Source organism: Lygodium microphyllum, chromosome 23 (assembly GCF_053477565.2).
Source record: "Lygodium microphyllum isolate KBCC chromosome 23, Lygodium_microphyllum_v1.1.10, whole genome shotgun sequence".
NCBI lineage: Eukaryota > Viridiplantae > Streptophyta > Polypodiopsida > Schizaeales > Lygodiaceae > Lygodium > Lygodium microphyllum.
The window spans coordinates 117,080,461-117,101,377 of NC_141157.1; the positions used below are offsets into that span (position 1 = coordinate 117,080,461).

Consider the following 20,917-nt stretch of genomic DNA (forward strand, 5'->3'; position numbering starts at 1 on the left):
AACTCCAGAAATTCGCGGGGCCATTTACAAGCTGTCGACTTTGGTGCAATGGATCTCACAGAAAGAGATTAAGACGTCCTCTATTGAATCCGCAAGGCGGGGACCAGTTGAGACGGTCTGTCTCTTTGAGAAATACCTGCCCACTAGCATGCTCACGATACAAGTTCACCTTCTTGTGCATCTTGTGGATGAAGTGGAGATTGCTGGACCTGTCCATACGCGATGGATGTTCTTCCTGGAGCGCTTCATGAAAACCCTGAAAGGCTTTGTGCGACAACGAGCTCGTCCGGAAGGTAGCATGGCGGAAGGTTGGTTGGTGTTAGAGGCGTTAGTGCATATCTCACAATGGCTACCAACGGTGGAACCAGACAATGAAATGCTATGGACGCTGAAGGACGATGACAGGCTGACTGGAGATGTGGTGGTTGGAAATGGGGTAGAAAAAAGAATGGATGCCTCAATGGAAGAGAAGGTGAATCGCTTTTGTATGTTGCACCATGCCTCCATGGAGACGTGGCTTGCCAAGTACCAGATTGCAAGGCAAGATCGAGAGGAAGCACGAGCTGAATTCTGACGCAGTACGCGTCACCGACCGATTCGATATCCCGAAGGCATGGAGGAGATGCCGCGGTTTATGTCAACACGATGGTTGCATGGAGCCTTGACCGCAGCATCCAGCGAAGGGACAGAGGTCTCAATGGAGGAGTGGGAGTTCTCGAGGGGATGTAGTCCAAAGGTAATGAGGGGTTTAGAATGTGTCGTATCTAAATTTGCTTGCTACATCTAATTTGAGTGTTTCAATGTGCAGTACAAAATATATAGTGCAGCGTGGTCGCGCGGACGACATTTTCGGGTGGAGCGTATTGACAAAATGCGCTCCACAATGGACTGTGGTGTCATGGCAAGGTTTGAGCAAGAGAGCCGGCGACGAGCAACGGATCCGAACACGGTTGTGGATGAGATGGAGTATTTTGGGAATTTGCAAAGTATTATTACGGTGGATTACCGTAGCTTCTCCATGATAATATTCGACGTGCAGTGGTTCAAAGTGGTACTTGGAGGAGCTGGCGCAACAGTTCGACGAGGTCCATCTGGATTTCTCGAAATAGATTCCGAAAAAAAATGGATGGATTTGCGCGACACCTTTGTGTTGCCGGCCCATTGTGAACAGGTGCAACTAGGCATTTGCTTGCTAATTGTAATATGACATGGTTTATGTCACAATGGTTTGAAGACGGTTTGTAAGTGTTTGTGAACAGGTAATCTTCTATCCAAATCCCTGATAACCTCGATGGTGGTATGTTATACCTTCAACTCCTCGAGGTGCGAGAGTATACGATCAAAGCGATGTTCCAGGCATAGATGAAGAAAATATGCAAATAGAGGGATCGAAATTACAAGGGGTGGAGGCCACCGCAAGCTTGGAGCCTGCATAGGCTAACAATGATGGAAATACAGAAGTCGTAGAATTTTTTGAGAACGAGACAGACTCGTTGTTTTGTGGTGACATGTCTATCGACCTTCCAGTGTATGCAGAGTTGTGTCAGGAGATTAACATGGGACCATAGAATACTTCATTCTTGGAGAATTGTATTACTCAATTCGTTGTTTAGATCTTCCATAAAGGTAGATAAGATATGCATTTTAAGAGGGATTTTTTAAAAATGATTTTATTAATGTGCTTTGTATAGTTTAAATTGATTATTCTAACATTATTTTTTATCTGTGCAGGTATTGACATTTTCAGGATGAGTCGAGGGATGAGTGATGAGGAGTTTCAGGAGATGATGGCACGTATGTCTCCAGATCAGCTCGCGAGATTCAGAGAGATAGCAGAACAGGAGCTGTCTCGTTCTTCGTCAGGGCGCTCTGCTAGATCAGCTTCGGCGCGATCAGATGCTTCAGCTTCGAGTAGACGATCTCGACGCTCGCGACTTGGGCCAGAGGGAGGGACTGCGACTGCAGGAGGATCAGGGGGGTGCTGCTGTGGAGACACGGACACGGTGTCTCCGTCTCGTCGTTCAGCTGGAGCTCGGTCACCGCCAGGATTTGTCACACCTGTGGGGACGTCCACTCCAGTTACTCCGGCTTTTGCGCAGCCGTCGGTAGATGTCACGCCTTTAGGTGGCACTCCTTTTGGTGGCACCCCCTCTGGTGGCACTCCTTTTGGTGGCACACCCTCTGGCGGCACCCCTTTGTGTGGCACTCCGGGAGAGGGTACCCCCGTCGGTACACCGGATGTTCAGGGGTATCCTGGATATGCCCAGGAGCGTGGACGGAGATGGGAGAGGGCCCATACAAGGCACACTCCTAGGGATTATGGATACCTAGTGGATGGCAGGTCAGGAGCCATCATCATGAATGATGAGGGGAGGAAGGTGATGGCTCGCATGAGGGAGTTGTGCCAACAAGTTTTTCGGCACAACGTCCTGGATCATTGGAGGAACATACCGGAGGGGAGCAAGGAGTACATAGTAGCATCCTTGCACGAGGAGTTCCCGGTGCCAGCCGCAGTGGATAGATTCTCTACGGGCTGGATGATGGATTGCATGCGTGCATACATGTCACATAGACAATCCGACGCACGCAAGGCAATCAAGAGTGGGGCTCCAAAGCCCGAGTGGTTAGATGCAGACGACTGGCACCAACTGAGGGAGGAGGCTACAAATTTGCCAGGACGTTAGAGTCAGCAGCGGGAGGCGGCGAGGGCACGAATCGAGGCCGGATCGGTACATCATCTTGGGAGTGGCGGCCACAGGACATATTTGGAGGACTTTGTAAGATTCTCTTTTGTTTTGCTTATTTGTTTTTTTGAGATATTCTTTGTACTGACAATCATGTTTCTAACAGTTAGCATTTTGTTTTCTTTGCAGCACTCCATTACAAATCGCGATCCGCAAGGCCTTGAGACTCGATATGCGGAGAGGCACGGTCTCAAATCATTGATCGACCGATTGTATAGACGCGGCGGCCCAGTAAGTCACTCATCTTTCTTGTCCGTAGTTACCATGAGATATTTGAATGCATTATTGTATGGTGGATTGATATGTTGTTTCTTTTTCTGCAGAATCCGTTTGATGCTCCTTTACAGCGGGAAGAGCTTTCGGGGGACGATGATTTGTAGCTCGCCCTTGGATCCTTAGAGCTCACATACCTTTAGTTTTTAGTCGCCCGATCTATGTAGACATTTTCTATGTATTAGTGATATTGTTTTATGATTGTACCAATCGCATTTTAAGCGCTATCATGTATTTATTTCATCCATCAGTTTTATGATTTCAGTATACATTCTTTTTGTTTGCAAACGCTTTGTATGAAGCAGTGCAGAAACTATTTTGTATGGCTCTCATACAGCACACAGTGCTATATGTGGCAGGGCAGCTTGCTACCCTGCCACAATTTTTTTTTTTCTCTGTTACCGTCGCTATTTGCGTCGCAAATTTACTGCACGCGTCGCTATTGCCGTCGCTATCAGCGTCGCAAATTCTCTGTAACCGTCGCTATATGCGTCGCTATATAGCGACGATTCTATGGCGTCGTCAATAACGACGCTTTTTGCGACGACGGGGGCAAATTTTGTTGTTTGTATTTTCGTCGCTTTAAACGTCGCTATAAGTTCTATATCTTGTAGTGTTCATCTTCATCAATATTATTTTTAAGAGTTGCAAGCTAGGTTTTTAGGCTCTTGAACTTGTTAATGTATGTGGTCATAGAAGCATTGTCTTTGATATCTAGTTTATAAAAATGCATGAGTAATTTTACTTTTGAGTTCTTTGCTTGGGTACCAAACATTGTGTCAAGTTCCTCCCAAGTGGTTCTAGCATTTCTAATGCCAGATATGTGATGTAGTACATCATCACTTAGTCCCCAAGCAATGACGCATAGTGCCTTGTTATTCATTTTTTTCCATTCTTTGGTTTTGAGATAGTCTTGTTCAACGAACCCGTCTTCATTGTCCTTCCCCTTGCTATGTGCATCATCTTCAAACATATCCCACAAGTCCTTTCGCATCAGGTGATACATGGTCTTCTCCTTCCATGCATGAAATCCTTCACCATTAAATTTAGCTATTTGCTTAAGTTGTGCCATGTTACTAAACTTCAGTTAACTAGCAAAAGGTTTTATTTTGTGGTGTCAAGAGACACAAGAGAATCATTGTCAAACTTATAATAGTTGAGTATTATTGGATATTATCGGTACTTGATCAGATTTCTCTTACAAACTTCATGGATAACGTTTGAGCTTCCTTCGGCACTTCCAAAATAGTAATGAACTTTAGACAATATAGCTCAGTGATTAAAATCATTGTTGATGACTTGAGTGACGAGAAGAAACTGTGAAGAATGTCAAATTTTGAAGCTTTGGCTATGGCTTCCTGGATTAGGGTCTAGATGCAAGTCTGGTTTTTTTCTGATTTCATGAGCTACAGTGGATCATTTCCAAAAGTTTTTTTATGGAAATGTAGCTCTCTTGAAGCTCTATGAAAGCCCTATGATCTTGGTAGAAATGGCATTGTGTAGAAGGAGAGTCGATGTTCAAACGAAACCATGCGCAAATCAGCTAGCATTGTCCAATTTTCGTAATATTGAGTAGCTGGGGGACCAATGTCTCATTGTAATGTGCCAAGTAGAAGCATGTGGAGTTCACAAAGATTTTCCTAGAAGAGACCTTGGAGATAAAACTCCTCCAAGTTAGGTGGGTGCTGCTATCCACAGACACAGATATGACAACAACTTTGAAAACAGACAATGTTGAGGTAGTAGTTGCCCAATTTTTATGATTGAGGTGCAATAAGGGAGGAGATGTGGAAGTAGGGAAACACTTCTCTAGAAGGAAGTCCAAACAAATTTGGCTTGTGGAGAGAGATATAAAAGCTTCAAGCTAATAGGGTACTGTTGGTTATGGCTACCATGGAAGCTTTATTGAAGGTAGAATTGCAAATGAAGTTGGAGATGAGATCCAACACTCAATGTGAGCTAGGAAGAGATAGAGATGAGCTAAGCCATGTCCGACCAGGTTCTAATACCATGTGATAAGATGCGGATCTAGAGTATGACACAAGCTATGGTGGATGAAAGATGAAGACCAAACTCATAATGACAGGGACAAGTAGAGACAAATCGTTACACAAGTGAATTAAATTTCAAGATGGAAGCTTGGATGTCTCAGCAACACAATCTTGTGTAGGATTGACGCGATGACAAGACACTTAACTGAAAGTACAAAGCATCATGACATTGTATTCAATTCATATAAAAGTGATAGTCAAATATAACACAAGGAACTTTCAATCATTCCCCACATAGGCAATTTGGTGAAATATAGGAAATTCTCCAATATTTCCTATGTAGACAAATACATATTCCCCATCTATAACTAGGAAATTGCATTCCCTACATCTTATAATAGGGAATATAGAGCATTCCCTACATTCCTTTGAAAGTCCCTAAGTTCCCTACATCTTATAATAGGGAATATAGAGCATTCCCCACATTCCTTTGAAAATCCCTACATAAGGAATTATAAGGATGTGATTAAAGGTACTTTATAGATGTATAACTTATAACAAGCCTACATAGATTTGGAAATCATATATTTTCTATAAGTTGTAGGTTGTCATGTTTATGAGTTTATATATTTGTAACATACATTTAAATAGTACACAACATGATTATAAGCCATGTAGCTTTAACCCTATTACTTAGTGAAAAGTTACACAGTATGAGAAATTTTCCTTGGAAAATATAGATTATTTAATATAATTCTTACAATCTACCTTGATGCATTTTATTAAATTTGAATCCTTTATTTATTGTTCATTGTAGCTTCTTAATATTGCAACCCTTTTTAATCAACTCGATTAATTTTGTTGGATTTGCAATATTGATGCCCACTTTTGCATTGAGATTTGAAAAAGTAGAGCAAGTTTCATCTTGTGAATATGATTTGATAAACTAGACCAAGTTTGGATCTTGTGCCCAAAAGCTTCGTAAATCATTTGACAATTATTCCACATAACTTCCATTTAGAGGGTCCTCCAATATGAGGTATTCCTATTTATGAAATCAAATAAATGTGTTGATGGTCTAGGATCAAGTTCTCATGCAAAGAGTATGTGGTAAATTCTTATGTAGCACTTACTTTCATAGGTGTAAGTTAATATCTTATTGAAAAATTACTACATTCATTTCACATATGGCATCTTAAAGTCAGTATCTCATTGAGATGCAGAAAACTTAGTATACAATACTTGTTTTCATTAGGCAATACTACTAAGTATTAATATATCAATATGTACATCCTAGAATATATATTAATATTATCCCAAATATCAAGTGTAGAAACTCCATTGGATATCTAAAGAGTTATTTAAGGGGTCAAAATAGTTGACAACTTTAAGATCAAAATTTGTTTAAAACTAAGGTGAAGATAAACAAAATGCATAGTTTTGTGATGGATAAAACTCTTGATAGTTAACCATGTACTAGTGTGAATATAAACTACTTAAAAATATCCAATTTACTAACCATATTTATCACTAAAAAAGTATAATTAAAAAACTACTAGATTTGGGATTTTTAAAAAAAACACATGTTAACATTGAACCCAATTTTTGAAAATGAGTAGTTTTTTCATGATTTTTTAGGAAATCTCCTTGGGAGAAACATGCAACTTACCCAAAAGAATTGCAACTATGCTAAAAACTCAAGTGTTGCTTGACCTATAGCGGCTCTCTCATCCACTTACCATATTTACACTCAACATCAACTTGGGGGTTGATAGACTTACGTGATAAAACTAGCAACATCAACTACATGCTCAAGTGGAAACAATCTTCATATCAAACTACAAAGAAGCAACTTTCCTATGCCTTAATTTCCCTTTGCCCAATGATGGAGTACTCTTACAGACATCTCACCTCCCTCAAAATCCCTTTTCAAGTTGTGAGGATATGTGACAAGTGCTACAACCCTAAGCCACCAACATAGATAATTGAACTCTCCTCTAAGAAGTAGTCTTAAATCTTTCTATCCAATGAGAATCCTTCTATCACCGAATCTAATGTTATTAGACTCAACTCAAACTCTAGATGATATCATCCTTTTCTTAGGTTTTGTAAGCATGTAAGAACATTCTCAAGTCAAAACACCTAGAACTAGTAGGTTGTTCTTGATTCTCACAATATTCTTCATGCAATCAATCCCTCAAGTAAAAAGTCATCACTCTCTTAATTCAAGATACTAATCTTTCTATTTTTTAAGAGTTGAACCAAAAGAAATTTTGGACATGGCAACAACTTACCAAGCCAACTAGAAGCTAGACATCACCACATGATATATATCACATTTGCCACATGAGGTATAGAGCATTGTATGCATCTCAAGGAAAGGACTATTCATTGTATGATCAAAAGATTGTTCCACATGAAGTCTCAAAGGCACCAAATTTTCTTCATACGTTAGCATTGACCTTTATAATTTGAAAAAAAGGTACACCATATTCCATCACAACAAAACAAAACTCTCACATGTACTTTGTCATCGTATGGAGTAATGTAAACGTTTCCACTTTCAATAAGTTTCCAAAGAAGGCAAGATGAACCATCATAGGCATGATAGAGCTTCAATATCACCCTTATTATAATGAGTACATTAAAATCATTCCAATCTTATGTATGATAGAAGAACACATATTTTAACATTTTTATGATAAAAGATAAAAATGATTTGACTCTTGTAGTAAAAGATTAATGGTCTAACATGCTCTCAAAATAAATGTTATGGACTATAGGTGTTAAGTCTTGAAGTTGATTCTCTCTTCTAGGATTGAGTCTCAAGGGTTGTCTTCTCTGGTCTCTCACGTGCCTATTCTTGCATTTCAAATTTGGATGCTCTCCAAGTGGTCCACTCTTCCATGAATACAAGGCAACTCCTCCTCCAAATAATGATAATTTCCTTCAAACTCATTGGCACTCTTGTAGCTTTATCTTTGCTTCTTTAAACTCGGTTATGTTGCTAAAAAGCTAAGTTTACATATAATACCAAGTAGCATTTCTAATTACAATGTCCACAAAGAAGGATGACACCATGAATAGATATCAGTCTGCTACTGTGACCTGAGCAAGTTAGGCTGCTAGACTAATCGCAATAATAAAAGCTGAGCCAAAAGCTATCGAGAGAGAAGTGGTTATAGAGGGGTCTACAGATTTGGATGGAGTGGTATGTGTTACTGAGCAGGGTAACGGTGGTAGAGGAGATTGACTACACTGATGAAGGGTTGTAGCATGGTGGAGTTTTCCAAGGCTGCTCCATAAACTGCAGTCATTGTTGCAGCTGCCCTACTTTTATGTAATAGGGAATTAAAGGTACAATGAGGATAAGATAAAGATGATGTTTATCACAATTCTCTATTTCTCAATTTAAGTTGATAATGATGGTTTCGAGAAGGTAAGGACAAAGGTGATGATGACTATCACGGTGGTGATGAGAATAAGAAAAATGAAAACGACGAGGAACATATATTTCAATTGCAATTTGAGGCGGCTCCAGTTGACGAGAGAAAGGAAAGGCTTTTGTAAAGATTATTCAACCTTTGTTTAAATTTCATCCACGAGTCCCACCCTTCACACCCAAAGAGACACATGCGTGGACAAAACACAAGCTTCAAAATGTATCAAATGACATAACATCATCAATGGTAAGATGATATGATTTATAAGTTTGATATCATAAGTGTAGGATTGGTTCTTTTTCTCCCATACTCATTTAGGGGTGTCTATTGATAGCAGAGTGAACCATATGTTGCTACTATTGATTCTAATCAACTTGATATATACATTCCTAGCATGGATGATATTGCAAATGAAGAAGGTTTGAAAAATGTATCTTATAATCTTATATGTTTATCATTTTTGTACTTGATTCCATATATTTTCGAGACATTTAATATATACACATGATCTTATTTTGTTGATGTAGCCTCTTAAAGAAAGTAGCTCCTTTGAAGGACAACAATACAAGCAAACAGATTTATCATTGTAGGTAATGCTTTTAAGCTCATATCTAATAACTTTCTTTGAGAATGTCTCTTATACAGATACTTATACGTTAACTTTCATTTCCCATAGATGAATATGTTCGTGGAGGAAGAAAAGAGCTTTGAAGAATTTCAATGTTATGCATCCGATGAGGTTCTTTGCTTTATATTAAATTTAAGATTGACCATATGATTCATGTTCTTAACAGTATCTTATCCTTTACATGCTTAAAATGTAGGATGTTGAAAATGAAGATGAGACACTTGATATGGAAAATTGTGCCAGCTTTTCAAAGTTATTGTCATATGGTTTCGACAAAATAATGTACTCAACTAAACATCAAGAAACTCTGAAACAAAGAATCCATAGTTCAAGCAATGATAAGGTATGTAACTTTTTTTTCTATATAAATATTTTTAATGTGATTACTAATTTTATTTTTGAATTTAGGCTAATCCAGATGATGACATTAATGAAACATCTCGAAAAAGTCAAAGAAAGAGGAAGGTATTTGATATATGTTTGTGAGAGAACAATAGCGTCATAGTTTAGTGAATAACTAAAGATATGATTTATTACATAACTATTTATTTTACGTGTTGACTAGCCAAGTGAGAAGATGAAGGATCTTTTGCAACAAAGGAGCATGAAACGAGGTACCAATATCAACGAAAAAGAACCAAAGGTGCTAGATGTAAATGTTTATATTTTTGTTTATGTCATACATGAAAAGCATAATCTAATTTTTTTATTTTATTTGAATTAGGAATTTAAGATCTCCCAAACCAAGGCATTGAGATTAACATTTCAAATGATACTCAAAGGGTAACTTTATTGTTAATTTATATTTTAATTAGATGTATATAATTGTAGTCATGTAGTTCAATTTGTAGCTTTGAGATTGACATTTCAAACGATGCTTAAAGGGTAGCTTTATAGTTGATATATATATATATATATATATATATATATAATAGTCATGTAGTTAAATTTATGGCTTTTCATATTATAATTCGTGTCATTTAATTATCTATACATAGTATAATAAGTTACTTATTCTCTTTTTGTTATTCAATGCAGGTTAATATGACAAAAGAGAACATGGAAACCATACTTTTGAAGTATCTTGGTGTGCCTACAATTCATGATATGTACTTTTCTTTAAAGAGTACATACATGAATCTCAAAAAGATTGAAGTTAGCTTTAGAGTCTTGATTAAGGATACAAAGAAGCCAACAAGTGATGATATGATTAAGGAGATTATTTATTGGCTACTAGAAAATGGCAAAGTTGTATTAAACAAAAATAGCAATGTGCTTAGTCTAGATGATGTGGAAGTTTTAGCATAACTTCTACTTTGAGTTAAGAATCTATTGCTTTTCAACACATTGGAGATTTAAGGGATTACTCAAACATTTATTACTTTGCAACATATTGGAGATTTAAGGGATAAAACAATCAAGACACACATGTTGCTTAATTAGTTTTTAGTTCTACGCTCCTTTAAAAGTATTTTCTTTTTTCTTTTGGTTGCTAGAAGTAGATGTTGATGTCTTAATTTTTTTAATCTATTTTGATCATTAGATGTATGTTATTGATCCTTACTTAGAAATGATGACATTCTCTATATAATTTTCTAGTTAAAAATTTATTGTGTAATTTCTTGTTTGATATTAGCATGTCTAAGAGTAAAGGCAAAGTAGATAAAGTGATAAGGAAAAAAGAGAATTCCCACGGAATTCCCTAGTTGAAAGTACATATAAGAAGGGAATGTAAAAAATAGGAAAAATGAGAGATTTCCTAGTGAGAGTACCTAGGGAATCACCTCTAGAATATTTTTCCTATATATCGAATATTTCTTATATAGGAATTATTCCCTACATAGAAAATTTTATATTTTCCTATGTAGAAAATATTTCCTACATAGGAATTTCCTATGTAGGAATTTTCTATGTAAGAAATATTTCCTACATATGAAAAGTTTTACGTGATTCCCTACTTATTCTCACTAGGAAATGTCCCATTTTCCCTAGTTTTTACTTTCCCCACTTATATGTATTTTCAACTAGGAAATTCCATGGGGAATTCTCCTTTTTTCCTATATGGGGATCGATTCAAAGTTCCTTGCGTAATGCTTTATAGAGTTTGGGTTGTTCCACTTTCCTCATTGTACATATGGGATTTAGGACAGTCTTCGTGGAGCATACATCATTTGTATATTTCTCAACAAGAATGAGGTGGACACATCCTTTTGTGGTGACCTTTCTATCGACCTTCCAGTGTATGATGCGGGGTTGTGTTAGGAGATTGACATGGGACCATAGGCTACAACATACTTGTGGTATCCACCTACTCAATTTGTTGATGAATCACTTATAAGGGTACTCTAGAATATGAATCTTAAATAAAATCATTTTTTAAAGAGTTATATTATCGTGGTTTTCTTGAATCTTTATATGGATTACTGTCTCTACAGGTAACCTTTGTGGATGGATACCTTACAAATGATAAGACAGGAGCCGTCATCATGAATGATGAGGGAAAGAGGGTGATAGCTTGTATGAGAGAGTTGTGCCAACAAGTGTTTTGGCACATCTTGGATCATTGGAAAAGCATACCGGAGGGGAGCAAGGACTACATAGTAGCATCCTTACATGAGGAGTTTCCGATACCCACCACAGCAGATAGATTCTCCATAGGCTGGATGATGGAGTGCATGAGTGCGTACATGTCACATAGATGATCCGATGTATGAAAGGAACTTAAGAGTGGGGCCTGAAAGCCCGAGTGGCTAGATACAAATGACTAGCACCAACTCAGGGAGGAGGTTACAAATTCTCTAAGATGTTGGAGACAGCAACATGAGGCAGTGAGTGCGTGACTTGAGGCAAGAGTGGTCCATCATCTTGAGAGTGGCAGCCACAAGACTTATCTAGAGGACTTTGTAAGTTTTTCTTTTGTTCTTCTCGCTTTTTTTTTACAATATCACTTGTACTTACAATCATGTTTTTAATAGTTGTATTTTGTTTTCTTTGTAGCACTCCATTACAAACCAAGATCCCACCGACCTAGAGACTCGATATGCAGAGGGACACAGTCTCACTGCATTGATCGATAGATTATATGCACGCAGCAGCCCAGTAAGTCACTCATCTTTCTTATCCATAGTTACTAATTTTAATTAAAATGCATTATTCTATGGAGTGATGTCTAGTTGTTTTTTTTTTTGCGGAGTCCATTCCATGCTCCTTTGCAGTAAGACGAGCTTTCTAGATGGTGAGGATCTATAGCTTGCGCTTGGATCCATGGAGTGCACATCCTCTTCTTTTTTGATCGTGTGATTTATGTAGACATTTTCTATGCACTATGTTATTATCATCTTTTGTATCTTACCCTGATTTCATAAGTGCTTTCATTAAGAGATGTTGTATTTATTTTATGTATCACTCTAGTTGTGGATTCAAGTATACTTTGCCTTCATTTTGACAAGCATTATACACCTTACTATAACCCTTTTGTATAGCCCAAATATAGCACATAGTACTACTTCCCTTCCACAATTTTTTTTCTCTATAATCATCGCTATTAGCATTGAAAATTTACTGCATGTGTCGTTATTAGCTTTGTAATCTGTGTTGCAAAATGTCGCTATAAGTCGCAATTTGCATCAAATTTGTGACGCAAATATTGACGATTCTATGGCATTGCTAATACCGATGTGTTTAGCGACAACGGGGGCAATATTTTTTGTGAACATTTTCGTCACTTTGAACGTCGACATGAGGCCTATATATTGTAGTGCATCATTCTCAAGGGAGATCTCACTTATTTCTTCCATGGCCTTGATATGTACATTAAGGCATCAGGCTAATCTCAGCCTCTTATCCTCAATTTTACTAGTTATTATCAAGTAATGTTCCTTATGTTTGTCTTCTTTCACCTCGTTTTCCACGTGTTTCTTAACCACCTCCACCCTAGTCTTGTTCCTTGGCTTGAAGTTGACCTTCCAAATTCTCTATCATTTCTTTCTTCAATGCAATAATGGCATCAATTATATTCCCCTCTCTTTGGGATAGTTCTTAAGTGTAGAGACTTCCTCTTTTACTTGTTGAATATCTATTGTAATTGTAGCCCCTATAGGTTGCCCCTTACTTAGTGCTTCACTTTTCATCTTCATGATTTCAACCTTGAGCTACTCCATCTCTAATGAGAGTGTTCCCTTCCTTGGCTTCAATGCCTCTATCTCCATGTTCATGTTTAGTCAATCCTTTTCTATAACCTAAATATTTCCTGAATCAAGTATATGTACCTTCTTATTAAGGTTACATTCAACTACTGTGATGCTATTATCCATTGTCATCTTGTATTCTCAAAGCTTGTCCTTACATCATTCTTCCAATTTATGAGTATTATCATCCAATATATCATGTCCTTGTTTTGTTTTCTTGATTGCAGAATCTCCTTATGCTGTCATGCTGCTTGTAGAGCAAGGGTAGAATAGTTTATGGTGAGGTCCAAGTGGGATCAATTAGGCCCATGGTGGGAAGTGAGTAGGTCCAAGGAAAAAAAAAAGGGTGGATAGGAGGTCTAGATCAAGAGAAAACAAGTCTGGGTGGGAGAGGACATGAAGCCAAGGGCAAGAGGGGACGTGCTACAAGGTGGGGGGAAGAGGGTGGGAGAGGATAGGTTGTTACCTAAGGTCAAGGTTGTGGGAGGGTAGGGATGGGGAGGGGAAGATAGTGTGTGCTAAAGGCAATAGCAATTAGCATCATTTAAAGCTAGAGCCATCAATGGCACATTAATGAGCAAATGGGTGCATGAGCAATGAAAACTATCTGGCATGATACATGGGACATAGATGTTAAAGTAGTCTCGAGTTAATTGTTGGGGTGATGCGTCCTTGTTGCTCTGGGTTTCTCCACATCATCAACGTGTTTTCCTTTGCCAATGAGCAGGGGACACTTCCCCGTGTTTGTTTGTTCCTTGAGTAGCCGATTTGCAAGTATCTAAAGTGTGGGTAGTCTGATTTGAGACAGAACAATTTCCAAATCAACATTTTTCATATTCTAGATTGTATAGATTCCTTAATAAATTTTCTTCAAAAATTAGAAGATTTTATATAACACTTTACTAATTTAATTGATCTTGCATTTGCCTTTTGAATACTATTTGCTAAATTTCCTAATCTTTTATGACAAATGTCACTTTCTATACTAGCTAGATCAAATTGATTATCAAACATTAATCAAATTTTCTAAAATAAATCTTTTTGCAGATCGTTGACTCAATGAATCAAAATTTTTTCTCTTCTTAAATTATGAGTTTACTTTAATCATTTGAGTAAAGATATATTAGATAACCGAAGGTGACTAGGGTTTCTATAGGTTTCCACCAAATAGATAAGAAACAAAACTCAATACATTGGTGTCACAAATATAATCCTCACATAGATTATTCCATACATTCCATTAAAATTCATCTTAAGGGAAAACAAATCACATTGCATGGATCGCACACCTTTGATAAATTTCCCTTGCTTAGTTACACACAAGCTAAATGTGCATTGAGAAAAGATAAAAAGTCATACTGAATATAGGTGAATGCCTTGGCATCACAAATATAATCCTGACATAGATTATTTCTGCAAAGTTGGTAAAATTTTTAAATTTATCCTCTGTTCCAACTCATTATCGTATAAAAGCTACATTCTTAGGCACTAGATACAATGATACACAATAAGTTTATGACTTAGAAATTAAAACTCGCGATTATATTGAGCGCAAAAATTTCTTGATTATGCCTTTGCAAGCTAGTGATGTTATTTTAGGAATTCCTTGGCGGCACAAATATAATCCGGATATAGATTATTCCACACATTCCATGAAAATTCATCTTAAGGGAAAACAGATCACATTACATGGATCACACACATTTGATAAATTTCCCTTGCTTAGTCACATACAAGCTAAATGTGCATTGAGAAAAGATAAAAAATCATACTTACTATGGGTGAATGAAATTGAAGCTAAGGAAAATGAGATGCATCCTAGGCATGCACAATTTCTTTCACAATTTAAAGATTGTTTTGCTCTTGGTTTACCCCCTGGTTTACCACCTACACGTTCTCAAGATCATAAAATAGACTTAATCCCTAGTTCTCAATTACCATGTAAAGCACCTTATAGACAATCAGACTAAACAGAAAGAAATCCAAGCACAAGTTGAAGAACAGTTGAACCGAGGACTCATTAGGCCCAATAGTTCTCCTTTTGGTACATATGTCCTATTAGTTAAGAAGAAAAATAATACCTATAGGATGTCCATTGACTAGTGTTCCCTAAACAAGATCACTATTTAGAATAGATATCCGATCCTTCGGGTAGATGACCTTATGGATAAACTACAAGGAGCCACTATTTTTAGCAAGATAAATCTCAAATCTGGATATGGTTTTTTAATTGTTGAAAGAGAATAAATTATATGCTAACCTTAACAAAAGTGAATTTCTCCCAACCCAAATTCAATGCTTAGGTCACATTGTTTCTTCTAATGGTATTAGTGTTGATCCTAAAAAGATAGAGGCAATTTTGAATTGGCCAATCCCTAAAAATGTGCATGAGTTACATTCTTTCTTAGGTCTTTCTAGCTTTAATACAAAATTTGTAAGAACTTTTTCATTGCTTGCATTGCCTTTAACAAAATTTTAAACAAATGTATTGTATATCATTGGTTTGACAATCAACAAAAGTCTTTTGATTTACTAAAACATGCTTTAACACATGCATAATATGTTTTTCAATTACCTAATTTTAATTGATCTTTTTTTTTAATGGGGGGGAAAAAAGCTAGAGAGCATGTGGTTTTTTTTTCATACACTGTTTTGCCCATCTATATTTGCGTCTAATTTGCAGGTGAAATCACATCTATGTGTGCATGTATATGCTCATCTATATGTGCATGTATATGCGCATCTATATGTGCATCTATAAGTGTGTCTATAGGAGCATCTATATTTAGGTGTATATACGCGTCTATATGCGCGTGTAGTTTTCACTATAAGCACGCTTGTAGACGCAAAATTTTAGACACGCTAGTAGACACGGTAATAAATGCGCCCAACATTTTCAAACACAATTAAAATATTGCGTCTACAAGCGCATCTATGGAGCCTTTTTGTTGTAGTGATATTGGGTATCCCATAACCTTAAAGTAATACAAAAAGGTTATGGGATACTTAAGAGATTTTTTCATGAAATTCTTTTATTTTTATACATTCTACTTACCCTATCAAGCTGAGAATGCATTCTATTGCCAAGGGTCTAAATTGCAAAGTTCAAGTAGCTGACCTATACAAGAACCAAAAGTTTTAAATGATCCTTGATATTTTTATGTGATTTGTGATAATATAATTAGGTTTGTCTCTTGTGAGTTCTTTTTCTTTATCTAATGTATGCCATCCAATCAATCTATTTGATTTTGGCCTTCCTACTTTATCATAGTGGGTTTAAGCTTGATATAGATATCATGAAGGAGGGAGATATGTTTATTCCTTTAGTACCATTCACAACACACCCTATTGCACCCTATTATGCAAGCATGAGGTGGTGCAAGCACAAGCATTATGAGTGGAGACCTCTTTCTTAATCCTAGAATGTCTAGCTAGAATATCACACCTAAATAGATTAGATTTGGAATGAGATAAGATGGACATTTACCAATTCATGTGGTACTTATTGATTCATGTGATATCTAGTCAATCATGTCAGCTATGTCTGATGTAGGCTTTCATAGATATGTATTGATTCATGTGGTATCTACTCAACTTTGTGTCCTATCTCTAACACAAGCACTACAAGGATTTGAGCTAGTAGCGACGGCGGATAGTGGCATCGCTATTTGCGACGCTCCACAAGGAAAAAAAGTGGGCCGAAACCGAGCGCGGTTTTCATTTTGTATTTGCGGCTTGTGTATTTTGAGAGCCAGAGCGAGGGAGAGAGCGAACATCGTGAGAGAAGGAGAGGAAGAAGACTTGCCGCCGCCGCGGTTGTTCGCGAAGGAGAGGAGGAGCCTTCATCGCAAAGAGGAGCCGCCCCACACTCGCCATATCTCATCGGTGAGTCTCCGTCTCTCTTTCTTTTACTTGTTTAAGGTTTAAATCACTTTTTCTTTTTCTTGTTTAGGAGAGGAAATGAGAGAGAAAGAGAGGGAGAGGGAGAAAGAGGGAGAGAAAGAGAAAGAGAAAGAAAGGGAGAGGGAGAGGGAGAGGGAGGGAGAGTGCATTCTCTCTCTCCCTCTCCCTTTTGCTTATTAAAGGTTTAAATCACTTTGTTTTTTGCTTGTTTAGGAGAGGAAATGAGAGAGAAGGAGAGAAAGAGAGGGAGAGGGAGAGGGAGAGAGAGAGAAAGAGAGGGAGAGGGAGAGGGAGAGGGAGGAAATGAGAGAGGGAGAGAAAGCGAAAGAGAGGGAGAGGGAGAGGGAGAGGGAGGGAGAGTGCATTCTCTCTCTCCCCCTCCCTTTTGCTTTTGGAGAGTGTTAAGATATATTTTGAGAGGGAGAGGAAATGCTAGAGAAAGAGAAAGAGAGGGAGGGAGAGGGAGAGAAAGAGAAAGGTAACATATATTGGAATGATAGCATATCCATGATTATGGTAAAGGTATGCACTTTACTTTTTTTATGGGTACCATTATATCCACTCCTTAAGAGGGCTAACAATTAATCATACACTTTATAAAGTCTAATTAAGATATTTAAGATGCACGATAATAGACTTATCGATAATGGTATGCAGTGTGCTTTGCGAAGGGCCACGTACATTGGTGACTCTTAAAGATGGCTTAAAATTGGTCATGTCCTTCAAAATGTCCAAGTAGGGGATCTAATTGTGATATGCATAATTCATTGTTTTTGTATTAACTTTATAGGCATAACAAATTAGAAATCATGCCAACCAGTCAACGGAAGGACTAAAAGAAAATGATACCCTAGCTAATGGTCATTACGATACTTCATCAAAATTAACCCAAAAGTATTGTTATAGAAGAAGAATCCCTTAAATTGAGTATAGGATATTTTCTCTCAGGTCTTATAACTATGAGTAGAATTTATTGAAATAAATTTTATTACTATAGTTGATAAATTTCATGGATGGCATTAATTTTAATACGCGATCCTAGGACAAAAAAACCACATTTCTAAGATACTTTTTGTTGAGACTTATTTATTATTAGACTAAGAGATCCTCAATGATGCTCATAAATGGATTACTTATACTCAAAGCCCTCTAGTGCAGTTTTTTACAATAACGAATAATTATCTACCGGGACAAACAAATCCTTGAGCATGATATAGGGCCGAGATATAACATCAATAAATCTCTCAACTACTATGTACAATGCAAAATTTATGGTCAACTTGCAACTTGACATACATCTCCATAAAGCTATCCATTTAAGCCTCGTTTGCTGTAATGTAGATAAGATGAAAAACGAAGAAGGTCTTATTGTTCAAGATCACGAGACGTATCTTAATCAGCGTGTCCCATGTCCTTGCTCTCAATGCAAGTTGGCAATCAGACGAAAACACCGATTGTCTATAGAACACGTACAACGATTTGGCGAGTTTCAATCTGAGATCATTGATCAGGTGATTGCAGATTTTTAGCAAATGGTAATTTGAAGTTAATATTAATCATGCATTGTACTCGCAAGCTAATTGAAAACCATACACAATAAGGTTGGGTCTTGTTGGCAAATTTTCTATCCAGGGGTGTGATGTCTCGACCCAAGGGGGAGTGCATCCTTTGCGGCCAATTAGAAGAGTTCGTGGACGTGCGATGGATGGATTGCAGGAGCCAATCCACCACTCGCAAGGCCCATCTATACCGTCAATGCTAGAGGAGACAGTCAACCTTCCCGTCCTACCTACAATCTTGGAGCCTGAGATGGAGGCAATGATTGATGCATTGATTCCCATGCATGTCAAGACATCTGACCCACTTAGAGAGGAAGCATCCATACCATTAGATGATGGGTGCCGAGTATCTCGATTGAAGACATTTCTTGCACTCTTAAGTGTGCAAGCAAAATACGGGTGGAGCGATACGAGTGTGACCGAGTTATTCAGGTACCTTGCACATAGGCTTCATTGATTTTTTTTTGGACACTATTATTACAAACATTTGTGATTTTTCAAGGTGTTTTATGATTTTTTTAGGTTCTTGAAATATCATATATTACCACCTGTAAATACCATGCCTGAGTCTCGTGATGATGCACGACATGTTTTACGGAAGCTTGGCATGGACTACAATAACATCCATGCATGTATCAACGATTGCATATTGTTTCGAGATGAATATGAGACTATGGAGACATGTCCAACGTGTGGTGCTCACAGGTATCGACAGGACTTGCAAGGGAAAACCATCCCTCAAAAAGTTCTCAGACACTTTCCGCTCATTCCCCGCATAAACCACATGTTTCGCACTGGTATGGCAAGCTTGACAACGTGGCATGTGCAGAATAGGTCCATGGATGGAGTTCAACGAATATCAGCGGATTCGCGCGCATGGAGCCACATTGACTCTACCTTCTCAGGCTTTGTGCGAGAGCCAAGGAATCTTCGGCTCGGTCTCACAATGGATGGTGTGAACCCATTCGGTCTGCGCTCAACTTCTTACAGTGTGTGGCCTATAGTGCTTGTCAACTACAACATCCATCCATAATGTCAATGAATAAAGGACATCTCATCCTTAGCTTGCTCGGCCCGAGCCACTACAAAGTAAAAAATATGGACGTGTATCTTCATCCAATAGTTGATGAGCTTAAGATTTTGTGGGAGGAGGGGGTCACTATGTAAGATATGAGCAGGCGCGATGGTCAGTGGTCAACCAACATTCGAGCCATTCTCATGTGGATGATGCATGACTTTCCGGGATTGGGAGAGTGCTCAGGTGAGCAGACCTCCATTCTCGCTGGTAATATCTATATTTTATCTCATTCAATCAAGTATTCACTAGGTCGTGGCTCACCTTACAGGTCTGGTTACCTCAGGTTATCATACATGTCCATTGTGTGGGCCACAGTTAGACTCCTGAAGGTCACGAACCATGAAGAATATGGTATATCAAGGACATGCTGGTTTCTTGCGGGAGGATCATGAACTCAGGGAAGGTTTTCTTGGACGACCTCCAACACGTATGAATGCCGCAAGCTGGTACGAGCTGAAAATGGTAAACCCGGAATCACATCCAAATGGAATGCAACGGTTCTCTGTTTTCTACGAGTTGCCATATTGGACCCACTTACAGGTCAACCACTTGTTGGATCCCAAGCATATTTTCAAGAATGTGGCCAGCTTGCTATGGGACCACATCACAGGAAAGAGAGACACTATAGGGTCACGAATGGATTTGAAGGAGGTAGGTAAGATGGAGGCGCTTTGGCCGCAGTCAAGTGCTGAAGGGGGAGTGCAGCTTCCTCGTGCTCCTTGGGTTTTGTCCACCAAAGAAGAGCACATTATGAAGCAAGTAATCAAGTCTATCCGCACTCCGACGGGTATGATGCGTTCTCTCAGGTCCGCATTTTCTAAAGATGACCAATTGTCGGGGCTAAAATCCCATGATTGACATAAGATATATCATGTTTGTGAACAGAATGGATTGTAATTAGCATGGGCATTTTGCAATTTGAAAAGTGGCCATTATTCATAATGCTTTCTCATTTGTGGTAGTTTGTCCTACCGATCGCGATCGCAAGATGCCTTACTCTAGAAATTCGCGGGGCCATTTACAAGTTGTCGACTTTGATGCAATGGATCTCACAGAAAGAGATTAAGAGGTCCTCTATTGAATCCGCAATGCGTGGAGTAGTGGAGACGGT

The 20,917-nt window shown here is 38.1% G+C and overlaps 1 long non-coding RNA gene across 3 annotated transcripts; it reads left to right on the forward strand.

Annotated features, from left to right (window-relative positions):
- Nucleotides 1–2,690: 2,690 nt before the first annotated feature.
- On the forward strand, nt 2,691–3,200 carry LOC148016658 (uncharacterized). 3 transcript variants are annotated; one of them, XR_015688027.1, is made up of 3 exons: nt 2,691–2,777; nt 2,874–2,975; nt 3,068–3,200. It is a non-coding gene; the product is annotated as an uncharacterized LOC148016658 (long non-coding RNA). The 3 variants fall into 3 exon arrangements; XR_015688025.1 differs by having other exon boundaries at nt 2,874–2,979; nt 3,068–3,144; XR_015688026.1 differs by having other exon boundaries at nt 2,874–2,995; nt 3,068–3,111.
- The last annotated feature ends 17,717 nt before the right edge of the window (nt 3,201–20,917 follow it).